This window comes from Giraffa tippelskirchi, chromosome 8 (assembly GCF_054371585.1).
Source record: "Giraffa tippelskirchi isolate mGirTip1 chromosome 8, T2T-mGirTip1v1.2.pri, whole genome shotgun sequence".
Taxonomy (NCBI): domain Eukaryota; kingdom Metazoa; phylum Chordata; class Mammalia; order Artiodactyla; family Giraffidae; genus Giraffa; species Giraffa tippelskirchi.
This window is the reverse complement of record NC_137282.1, coordinates 15748971-15761923: the sequence shown is the minus strand read 5'-3', so window position 1 is coordinate 15761923 and position 12953 is coordinate 15748971. Positions and strand designations below refer to the sequence as shown.

The window sequence follows — 12953 nt, the reverse complement described above, 5'->3', positions numbered from 1 at the left end:
TTTATTTGTCCCTCTGTCAGCATCTCCTAAAAATAACGGGACTTTTCAGGTAGCACCACTTTTTTTTATTCATTTCAGTCCAGTGCTAGGACAGGGCATTGTGTATGTTGGGCATCTAATCTGTGTGCTGTGCTGGGGAATCCTTCTTACCTCTGGAGTAAATAATAACAGAGATAAAGGCAGCATTTTGGATAGGAAAATCATGAGTATTGGTGACAGCCAGAAAAGGATTCAAATCCTGGCTTCTCTACTGATTCACTTAGTGACGTTAAACAAGGCAACTCAGGACCTCCCTGGAGGTCCAGTGGCTAAGACTCCACACTCCCATTGTAGGGGGCAGAGGTTCAATCCCTAGTCGGGGAAGTAAAATCCCACATGCCACACGGTGGGGCCACAGACAAAAATGAGACAAACAAACAAAAAACAAGGCAACTCCCATGTCCCTCAAGTTCTCATTTAGGAGAGATAATGCCAATTTGTCTTGCACTGGTGGTTACAAGGATCAAATGATATAAAATATGTATAAGCACAATATAAATGTAGGCTATTGCTATTCTTGCTACTCCTTTCTTTGAGAATACATATTACATCCATCACCTGTTTTGAAGCAAATTGGCAAAGACAGCTTTCTTGTCAAGGCTAAAAATAAAACACAAGAGAGACTTGGTATTGCCCGGGAGAACATATATGGGTATTGAAGTTTGCACTTTCCCAGGAAGCTAATAAAACGAAATAAGAACTTATTCCATTGACACCTTAATGTCATTCTCAGTCATAACCCAATTTGCTCCACTTGTCTTCCTACAGAAGAGGAAATTTGTGCTGCAAAGAGAAGCACATTCAACTTCTTCTCAAGGGTTATTGGAACACGGTGGTGGGGGTTGGGGGGGGTGCTCATTTACTGTCAAGGAAAAGAAGCTGAGGGCTGAAGGAAGGAAGTACTGGGAAAGAATCCTAAATGAGCTGGAATAATTCTGAGCCTGGTTTTCCCATTTAAAACTTGAGAGAGCAAAAAAAGAAATTAAAAGAAAATATATCTTATATCTAGTCTTCCTCTACAGGCTAATTCAGACACGTACCATTAACAAAGATTCTTACCCTTGGCTTCCTTGTCATTCAGGGACATTTCTAATTATTTCAGTCAGTAGTGCATTTCTCAAAATGCTTACAACCAGGTTATGACTCCTTCATATTCACTTTAAAATAATTAAATATATGTCTTGTGTGAGGAAATAAGATTATTCCGAAGTCATTCAGTGGTACGCATTTCTCCTTATTCAAGACAGGGAGAATCACTCCAAAAAAATTTCAGACAAGAGTCAGTAAGGACAAGAGGTTATGTCTCAGAGGTAAATACAGAGGTCAAAACCAAAATATGTAAGTGGAAAATGGGGCAGTCGTTACAGAGAAGCTGACAGAAGGAGGAAGCAAGAAACATAGCTCAACTGGATGGTATTGTTATTGTTGTTCAATTGCTAAGTCATGTCCAACTCTTTGAGACCCCATGAATTGCAGCACACCAGACTTCCCTGTCCATCACCAACCCCCAGAGCTGGCTCAAACTCATATCCACTGAGTCAGTGATGCCATCCAATCATCTCATCTCTGTCACCCTCTTCTCCTCCTGCCTTCAATCTTTCCCAGCATCAGGGTCTTCTCCAATGATTCAGCTCAGGTGGCCAAAATATTGGAGTTTCAGCTTCAGCATCAGTCCTTCCAATGAATATTCAGGGTTGATTTCCTTGATGATTAACTGCTTTGATCTTCATGCAGTCCAAGGGACTCTCAAGAGTCTTTTCTAGCACCACAATTTGAAAGCATCAATTCTTCAGATGGTATAGAAGTCTTGTAAACCCAAGGGAAAAAATAGCAGAGTGAGAAGAGTGAGATAAGAGCTTGAAGAGCCCCTAGAAACAATTCTCCAATTTTCAGGGTGACGAGAACAAGCTCATAGTTGCGACAGCTCATCAGTTTGAGAGGTTTTGACACAGCACTCACATCTATCATCTGCGCCTGTGCTGACAACCAGAATAAAGATTCTATGGGATTGCTCATATACCTACATCAGAAGCCAGGCATCAGTGGAAATCTAAGAGACCATCTACAAAATTGTGTCCAATTTCCCAGAGGAAGGACAGATTTGGGGGTGGAAGAAAGAGTGATTCCCATGTAGGACACATAGACAGTGCATCCCTCGCCCAAGTGACTTTCTATCTTGGCTGCATATTAGAATCAACTGGGGAGCTTAAAAAAATTCCAGCAGCCAAGCACAATTAAAATAGAATCTCTGTAGGGAATCAAGCATCAGTATATTTTAAAACTCCCTAGTTAATTCTACTGTGCAACCAAGTTTGACGATCACTGCCTTTTCATTAAGTATATGAAGATGTGGGGCAGGGCTTCATGACCTGGAGGAGAGGTGAAGGTCAAAGCTAGAAAGCAAAGCCTATGTTCAGTGGTCAATTCAAGGTGCCTGTTCCAAAGTGGATGCCGAGTAGAATAAACCCAGTAGGAGGTGTTGTAGAGTGGACAGAAGTGATGCAGTCTGGAGAATTTCCCAAGATGCAGTGCATTTCCATGTGTCATCTTTGTACAAGTGGTCACAAGAGCACATACCAGCAAAGGACACCACCAGGCAGTTAGTATCCCTCTTGCTCTATTTTCTCAATGCATTTCATCTTTACTCGTCTGAGCTGAGACCCATCACACTAGACCCTGATTATTTACATGGGTGTCTTTCCTAGTAGAGTAACAGTTTTGTTCTTGAATCAGAGGCTATGATCTTTATTTTTTCATATCTTTGCCTACTTAGGCTATTTCCCAGCTTAATAAATCTTTGTTGGTGGAGAAAAGGCAGCCTTCCTGTACCTATACGGTTGGTGGGAATGTCAATTTAAAAACTAAATATAGAACTATCATATGATCCAGCAATCCCACTAGTGTGCATATGTGCACACTATGTGCACACACATATGTGCAGTCCCACTAGTTTTTCCTAGAGAAAGCCATAATTCAAAAAGACACACGCACTCCAGTATTTATTGCAGCATTATTTATAATAGCTATTATAAAGCATTCTAAATGTCCATCAACAGAGAAGATGTGATACATATATACAATGAGATATTAGCCATAAAAAGGGACAAAATTGAGTCATTTACAGAGACATGGATGGACCTGCTGCTGCTGTTGTTGCTGCTAAGTCGCTTCAGTCGTGTCCGACTCTGTGCGACCCCATAGACGGCAGCCCACCAGGCTCCGCCATCCCTGGGATTCTCCAGGCAAGAACACTGGAGTGGGTTGCCATTTCCTTCTCCAATGCATGAAAGTGAAGTCGCTCAGTCGTGTCCAACTCTTCGCGACCCCATGGACTGCAGCCCACCAGGCTCCTCTGTCCATGGGACCTACAGACCGTCATACAGAGTGAAGTCAGAAAAAGAAAAACACAAATATGTGGAATTTAGAAAAATGGCACAGATGATCTTTTTTGCAAAGCAGAAATAGAGACACAGACATAGAAAACAAATGTATGGATACCCAGGGGGAAAGCAGGTGTGCGAAGAATTAAGGAGATTGGGATTGACATATAAACACTACTGACACTATGTATAGATAACTAATGAGAACCTCCTGTATAGCACAGGGAACTCTCCTCAATGCTCTGGGGTGACCTAAATGGGAAGGAAATTTTAAAAAGAGGAGATATATGTATACATATAGCTGATTCATTTTGCAGTACAGGAGAAACTCACACACATTGTAAAGCAACTATACTCCAATAAAAAACTGAAAAAAATCTTCACTGAATAAGTGAGATTTATTTGTGTGTGTATCACTCACAGAGCTTTTGTATGCAGTGTTAAGTACTCTTTCTCCTGTGATATTTATTAAATAAGAGATTTGAAACCCTTCAATCAAAGGCACAAAGGAAATGACACATGCCTTTCTCATTGAGAGTCTAGAAAATCAAGAAAAATCCTTCCCTTAAATAGCTCAGCTCATAAAGGTAAACACATACACTGTTATCAGAAGAGGAAAACATTAAGTTCAGACGAGGCATCATCTGATTTTATGCAAACCCAAAGCTTAAGAAGGAAGAGATTTTAATTCCAGTCTATGATTCATAATTAATTTATAAGGAAAAAGTTGCATTATTAAAAATGCCTCTAAAAAATCATCTGCTTCAGGAAGGTGGCTACATGATATTAATGAACGTGAACAGAGAAATTGCTGTAGGTTCAAATGTTTTCCAAGGCTGCCTTGGTCATTTTTTAAGTTGTATTGGTGTTCTGTCAAATAAAACTAATGTGTGTTTATAAAAAGAAAGATCAGCTTACCTGGTTACTGTTGTTAAATTCAAGTGCTTTAATAAAAGAGATTGTGCATGTAGAACAAAACTATGCTATTGCAATCAACTCAAGTTCAGTCTGCTCATTGATGTGCTCAATATTTGTTGAGAATTCACCGTTGGCATGTCCTTCCAGCCAGCATACACACATTCAAATGAGTAGTTACAACATTTTATCATCAGTGTTTTTAGACTGGATTCAATAGAAGACTGGCAAACAGACTAGACTTAGGTGGGACACATTTCAAGAATTAATTCATTCAATCATTCATTCAACAAATATGTACTGAGACCCTGTCATGGTCCACACGTTGTACTAACTAATAGGGATACAGACGTGGATAAGATAGGTGTGATCCCTGCTTGAATGGAGTTTACACTTAGTGGGAGTGCTGGGGAGTGAAAGAAATTAAGTAAAACCACAAAGAAACCAATAAATGCAAGCTGTGGCAATAGCAATGAAAGGAAAAAAACAAGACTGTGACAAACTAAGAGAGGCAACTAGTTTGGGAAAATCCGCTCAACAGAGGAACCACTTAAACAGAACACAGGAAAAAATGGAATGTGTGGAGAGATGCTGAGAAGGCAAGAATGAATACTTCAGGGTGGGGGGTGGGAGGTTAGAATGTGGCCAGTCACTATGTTCCTGCAGGATGAACAGAGAGAAATGTCTTAAGATTTATTATCAACAGAGATTAAGATAGGGATTAGGGGCTCAGGCCAATTCAGGGCTTGGTTATCTTCAGAAACCAAGCCACCGAAGTTCTGAGGCAGAGGGGAAGACCAGCTCCAGTTACAGACTCAGTGAGCTTGATCAGAAATTTCAAACAGTGACAAATCTTCCAAGACACCATCTCAGAAGAAACCATCCTAGACCTTAAAGAGACCAAATCTGTGAAGACTCTGATACCCTCATCTAAAGCCTTGCCCTCACCCACACAGAGGCCCTCAGAGCCCAAGGTGGCCAAGAGCATCACGTCTCCTCTGCAGATCTGGAACTCAGCTGGGCGTTCAAGTTCCCAGTTGGCTGGGAAGAACCAGCCTTCCAGTTGCGTGGATCTTTTCCATTGGTTTCCTTTGGAGCCCACCATTAACTTCTCCTTTGGCCCTCCAGCATCCTGTGCTGGAATCCTGACATCAGGCCACCTGGTAGTCTTGCCAAACTAAAGGAAAAGAAGCTCCTAAGTGCTGAACTTGCAAAAACCCCCCAAACAACCCAAATATGACAAGCCATAGAATGGCATCTCCAGTGCCCGTGCATTTCAATAGGGGTTCTTTTAAAGTGTTCTGTACAAACAAATGGGTGACACTGGTTGTGTTTGTCTGAGGGGATGGAGAAGTTTAATGTATTTGAATACACAGCTTTTGGCTTTCCTAAGCACCGGAGCACATTTTCTCAGGCTATATTTAGGCAGTGGGTTTCCATGTTTAAGGAATTATGAATTATTGAAAAGCACTTTGCAAAAACTTGGCAGCCATCCCAGAGTAGCAGTCTGAATCAGATTTTCTAAACTTTTAATATTTCTTCAGTGTAACCCTCTATGAAAGGAGTGCTTAAGAGAAAGATCAGAACACGAAATGGAGTGAGGATTTTGTCATGAAACAGCCAAACCAAGTGAAATCCAGAAATCCAGCAGCGAGAAGACCTATGTTCTGCTTCCACTTTGACCACTTCAAAATATCAGATCAGGGTGGTTCAGGGGTTGAGAATCTGCCTGTCAATGGAGGGGACACAGGTTTGATCCCTGTTCCAGGAAGATCCCACATGCTGCAGAGCAACTAAGCCCATGTGCCACAACTAGAGAGTAGCCACTGCTCTCTGCAACTAGAGAAAGCCTGTGCACAGCCATGAAGACCCAGCACAGCCAAAAATACATAAATAAAGCTTTTTTTTTTTAATGTACATCCATTTTAAAAAGTCCAATCAATTAGAAAGATGTTAGATAGGACCAACTCTAAGGCCATAGTTTTGAAGAAAATGGATTAAAAAAATGATAATAATAGAACTCCCCTTTCCCTCTCCACTCAACTCTCTTCACTTACACATACTCTGATTTCATCAATGCTGCTTTTAAAAAACAAGCAGATCTGGTCCAGAAATAAAATAATGAATTAAATCTGAATCTGATTAAGTTTCTATATCCACTTTTTAGATGAAGAAAATTCAGGGGACTGGAGAACATGTTAAAGGAAAACTACAGAAATGTGATCAGCAAAATCTACGTGTGGGGTCCTTTGCAGGACAAAAGACTAGTTTTCCTGAAAACAACAAAAAAATAGCAAGAAAAAAAAGAAAGAGATTGAGGTAAACCTAGAGCATTGGTTGTTTTTTATAAGCAGCATTGATGAAATCAGAGTATGTGTAAGTGAAGATATACCAACTAATTGCAAGATATAGACTTTATTGATATCCTAATTCAAACACACACTGGGGGGAAAAAAAGTGAGAGAATCAGACATTTGAATACTGCTTCATATTTGATAATATTAACAAAATACTAATATTTGAAGGGGTTTCCCTGGTGGCTCAGTGGTAAAGAATCCACCTGCCAATGCAGGAGACACGGGTTCCATCCCTGATCCAGGAAGATCACACAAGTCATGGAGCAACTAAGCCCATGCACCACAACTATTAAGCCTGTGCTCTAGAGCCTGGACGCTGCAACTACTGAGTCCTTATACAACAACTGTTGAAGTCCACACCACCTCAATGAGAAGCCTGCACAGTGCAGCTAGAGAGTAGCCCCCCTTTGCTGCAACTAGAGGAAAGCCCATGCAGCAATGAAACGCAGTACAGTCAAAATATCAAAAATAATAATAATAATAAGTTAAAATGCTAAGCATGTATTTCACAGGAATGGCCATAATGTTCTGTTAATGCTAATGCCTGAAATAAACATAGAGAATTGTTTTTAAAACAGCACTCTTATCCTTTAAAGATCCATACTGATACGTTTATGGATAGAATTATGCAGTGTTTGATGTTTGCTTCATAAAAACACACTGGTAAGGTTAGAGAGAAAACAGCATTGGCCATTGTGAGATAATAGAGAATAAATGTATTGGTCTCTGCTCCTGGTTTCTGGCACAGAGCTCCTAAAACTCTTTTGCTAATACTAGGAGCATCTCCTTCTAACATTTGTCTTTGATCCCCATCCCGGACACAGGGCTTCTAAAGCCCCTGTAAGTGTCTAAGTGATAAGAGCAGTAGGAGCATCTCTTGTTTTCCTGAGGTGACCCTGGATGAGCTCTTGGATGGCTCCAAAAAGACCAAAGCATGATTAGAAGCTTTACCCCTAATCCTCCAGAGAGGGGAGAGGGGCTGGAAATGGAGTTAATAATGGATCACGCTTACTTGGGGAAGCCTCCACAAAATCTCAATAATATAGGGCTCTGGGAGATTCCGTGATTTTTTAAAAATTTTTGTTCAAAACTTCCCTACAATTTTCTATTGCACTGGGGGTCTAGAAAAAGAAATCTATTATTACAGAAATTGCGCCATATCTGATATTGCCCATTCCCACCTCTCAGGTCACTCTCTATTATAATTTTTTATTTTCTCCATAGTAATTACCACTATTTGAAGGTATTTCCTTAGTTGTTTCTTCACTGTCTCTTTGAACAGAATATAATTCCATGAAAGCACAAACATCTCCTTTTCTCTTTATATCTCCCTTGCCTGTCATGGTGAATAACACAAGACAGGCCTTCAAATATATTTATTGAATAAATAAATAAATGAGAAATTGAGAAATGAGCAAGGAATTATTCATAGATCCACACAATAGAATGCTTGACCCAAGGTACTAGTGATAAACACCATAATTATGGCAACTACACACCCCAAATTTTCTGGAACCATTTTGATTATTCTGTTTTCTTAATTATACTCATGCTTGTCAGACCATGTGTCCTAAGGTTTGATTCATACACTTATGTATAAATTATGCGTGAACATAGATGAGAAAACAATGAATCATCCTTGAGGGATTGTTAGGAATGGGAAAAACAAGAGTGATGGTAGGAGCTGTCAGGAAACAAGAAGTAAAGGCTTGAAGGCAGATAAAATAGCTGGTCAAGGACACAGCAGGGGGAAGTCAAGAGGCATTTATGGATGAGCATTCCAGTAATTAAAGAATGCAATGTGTATTTGCATTTAGAACTGAGAATGGTGAATTAGAAAGATGGTGTTGATCAGGTTGTAGGAAACAAATTCAAAGCTAAGGAATTTACACATTTTGTTATAGGAGATGTGGAGTCATTAAAGTTTTTCAGCAGAGGGGGAGGTGACATAATCAAATTTATGACACAGGAAGAAGACTCTGGTGGCAACGCCAATGAATTAATTAGAAGGGAAAGAGAAGCTTTTATTAATAATGGTCCTTCTCGCCATTCTAAAACAGCTTCTGTCAAACTAGCCTACGAATATTTTATGGACAGCATTTTTAATAGAACTAGCAGAGTCAGCACCCATTTCCCAAATCAGATGACAGAACAGACTCTAAATTTTAGTTGTTAGCTTTTGCTGCCCCAATTTTTTTATGCTAAAGAATAAAAATCACAGGAGTTGCATTAATTTCCTCAATAAAGTGAATGTTTAAATTGATTGAGAGTGATGTTCATTTTCTGCCAAACAATATCAACCTCCTCTTTTAATTCAATATTTCTGAAATGCTTCTGAAGAATTTTGCATGCCAGGTTCTGTACTTGACTTAAACCGAGAAATAAGTTTAGTTGGTTAGATGAAAACTGTATTAGGAAATATCACTATTTAGTCTTGGCTTGCCACCTTTCCTAGTTCGGGGGAATATATCTGCATGGTAAAGCTTTGTCTATTCAGACCAAGATAAAAGGAGAAATTTGTCTTCTTCTTTCGATAGTTTAATAAATCTCAAATCTTTGGCATGAACTTTCCTATCTGGATTAGATATTGATCAACTAAAGTGGTAAATTGGCGCATCTCCCTTTGGACGGGTAGTGGTTCTGTCTGCGAGAATCATTTGATTCTCCTTGAATGATTCAAGAGTGGCTCTCCTGACAAGGTAAACCACACTTCATTGAAAGAGTGCAGGTTAGTTAAAAGGACATGACTTTGGGGTCAGATATTCCTCAATTCAAATCCCTTCTGTGTTACTTACTAGTTGAACAATATTCATTCAATATTTCTCAACGTGGCTGAGAACTATTTTATGTCAATTATTGCTCTAGACACCGTGTGTGTGTGTGTGTGTGTGTGTTAGTCGCTCAGTCGTGTCTGATTCTTCGCGACCCCATGGACTGTAGCCTGCCAGGCTCCTCTGTCCATGGAATTCTCCAGGCAAGAACAGTGGAGTAGTCTAGACACCAGGGGTTGAAAACTCTTCCAGGAAGATGTCACAAGTCTAGCAAGAGAAAAAGACCAGGAAATCAACCTCGTAGATAAAACAGAGGAATGAACTGGCAGCAGAAGGTAATCAGAGAAGACTGGCGAGTGAAAGGGCCCCCAGACAAGAAGAATATGAAGGACCAAAGTCCAAAGGCATGTCTAGGAATGGTGTGACTGGTGACCCCCCCAAACCGTGACGCTTGGCTCATATATACAAACAACTTGCCTGTTTTCACCACTGTAATTGTGGGCACCTAAGACAGATTCTGGTACACAGCTGGAGCATAATAAATGGTTGGTGAAATAATATAAGAAGTGAAGATGTGCTGAAAAGTAATGCAAGATAAAACTAGAAAAACAGGCAGAGAATAGATTATGGTTGGGTTTGGATTTCAAGACTAGAAATTTTGATCTCTATTGGGTATCTATCTTCCAACCTTAGCTGAGAATTAGATTTGTCTGAAATTCAGATCACTTCTTAAAAATACAGATGCCAGGGACTTTGGTAATAGTCCAAAGGAAGACTGCACTTCTAATGCAGGGGGCAGGGGTTCGATCCCTGGTCTAGGATTAGGATCCCATATACTTTGTGGCACAGCCAAAAAAAAAAAAAAAAGATTAAAATATATATATATATTGACCTCAGAACTCTCCTCAGAATTGAACCCAGATCTCTAGAAAAGAAGCATGGATACTGACTGAAGTATTCCAATGATTTAAGTGTTTGTAGAAACTGGATGTGGAGAAGGCAATGGCACCCCACTCCAGTACTCTTGCCTGGAAAATCCCATGGACGGAGGAGCCTGGTAGGCTACAGTCCATGGGGTCGCTAAGAGTCGGACACGACTGAAGCGACTTAGCAGCAGCAGCAGCAGCAGAAACTGGATGAGGCAACAGTCTGAGGGCCTGAACCAAGACAATAGGATTAATAGAGGAAATGGGAAAATAAATAAGAATAGTATATGCTAATTAAGTTGGTCTGTCCAGATCCAGTGATCATCAGAGAATGGTAACCAGAGAGGCATCTACGTTTCTGATTTGGGTCCCTAGCTTATGTTGTCAAGAACTACAGTAAAGAACACCTGAAGAAAAAGTAGTCTGGGAAAGAAGATACTGAATTTTAGACAATTTAAGTTTAAAGTGCTTATTGTACGTTCCAGAAGGTAAAAGAAAAATGGAACTTGATCTTAAGTCTAAGCGTGAGTTATACAATGGGAGGTAACATTTAAAAGACGTCTTAATCTGTTCAGATAGTCCCAGTAATTGGCGTTATGGAATATGTCCTGTGGCATAACTCCAATGGTGTACTGGCAAGTGTTTATCAACTGGTTCTCAGAGTAGGGGAGTCCTGATTTGTAGCACTCACTATGACAGATTTCATGTATGGATGTGAGAGTTGGACCATAAAGAAAGCTGAGCACCAAAGAATTGATGCTTTCGAACTCTGGTATTGGAGAAGACTCTTGATAGTCCCTTGAGCTGCAAGGAGATCAAACCAGTCAATCCTAAAGGAAATCAACAGTGAATATTCATTGGAAGGACTGATGCTGAAGCTGAAGCTCCAGTACTTTGGCCACCTGATGCAAAGAGCTGACTCATTGGAAAAGACCCTGATGATGAGAAAGATTGAAGGCAGGAGAAGGGGACGACAGAGGATGAGATGGTTGGATGGCATATCATCAACTCGATGGACATGAGTTTGAGCAAGCTCCGGGAGTTGGTGAAGGACAGGGAAGCCTGGCGTGCTGTAGTCCATGGGGTCGAAAAGAGTCGGACACGACTGAGCGACTGAACTGAACTGATGGCAGATTCCAAGCTACCAGACACATCACTGAACATGAGACTAGGGAGAAAAGTGCACAATCGCTTCTCACCACCAGTACAAGCTGGTCCCAGCATGCCATGATCACACAGTCCCACTCTGCCCCCCAGAAATTCACTTATCATTTTCTTTGGCTGACTCTCCTTAATGAATCCTTGCTCCAATAAAAACTTTTCCATCCTAGTAATAAACACTACACAATAGAAAAAAAGTCATCTCAGTACATTCAAATAATTTCTTCCCCAAACATCCCATCTGTTCTTCTCAACCACTAGGTTGCTACACTCCTCTCTAAGCCAGCTGGCACTTTCGAACAGCTGGGTAAAATCATTACCCACTGTCCAGATGTATCATAATTCCATCAGATCTGGTTCCTCTTTTGCTCTTTAGCCTCTCCAACTTCCATCAAAGGAATTAATTGGCCATTGTAAATCCGCTGATTTAGGGGCCAAGTTCTAGGACTGTGGGATTCTGATGGCCAGCTACTAGCTAGGCTTACAATTCCCAGATTCCTTTCATCTGCTTCACTCACATTTGCATCTTCATTCTGCTGAAAACATTCCACATCATTTATTTCCCTCCTCCTATGCAGTCTGGCAATGAAGGCTTTGTAATCACTTCCTGAAGGGTGGAGGAAGAGACCGGGATCAAAGAAGAATGTAATAACCATTCCCACTTGTAATTAGTTCATGCTATAAGGAGACTGCAACTCTCTCTGGCGTTACCTGGCAGGATAGTTGGAACAAGTCTGAGGCTTACCAAAATCTCCAAGCACATTATCTTCACCCTGTTTGTCTTTAGGACACAGGTGACAGGTAACGATGTAAACTTCCCAATTGCTGTGTCTTTACTTGATCTTGTGTGATAGACTGTGGCTGCCTTTCAGCATTTTAAAGATGGCATTTCTTTTTTTTTATTCTGACTTGAATCATTTCTTTTGAGACACCAGACTAACTATCGATTCTTTTAAAGTGTCATTTTCTTCTCTAGCTACATTTAAGGTTTTCTCTTTGTCATGGTTTCAGTTGCCTTATTTTGAGGTACCTCTGTGTGGTTTTCTTAGTATTTATCCTGCTTGTGGTTCAAAGGACTTCTTGAATCTATTGCTTGATTTCTTCCATCAGTTTTGGGATGTACTCAGCATTGGCCAGCCCTTTGGATGCGGCTCTCTCCTGTTCACTTCCTCTACCCTGAATGTGACTCTAATTACCCTTACGTCAGTCTCTGTTCCTCTCCCATGCATTATTTATGCATTCTGGGAAACATTCAGTGTTTTCTGTTTTTTTCCTCTACGCTTTGTTCTGTATATTTTCCTTCTCACCTTTCTTCCAATTTATTAACTCATTCTTCAGCCACATCTAACCTGATATTAAAGTTAGCTATTAAGAACTTAGCCTCTGTGGCTGAAGTTTTCTAAC

General features: G+C 40.4%; 1 protein-coding gene across 10 annotated transcripts in view; it reads right to left on the bottom strand.

The window, feature by feature from the left end:
- POFUT3 (protein O-fucosyltransferase 3) overlaps positions 1–12953 on the bottom strand; it is a 259490-nt gene that overhangs the window by 48548 nt on the left and 197989 nt on the right. The gene's annotated exons all lie outside the window — the stretch shown is intronic.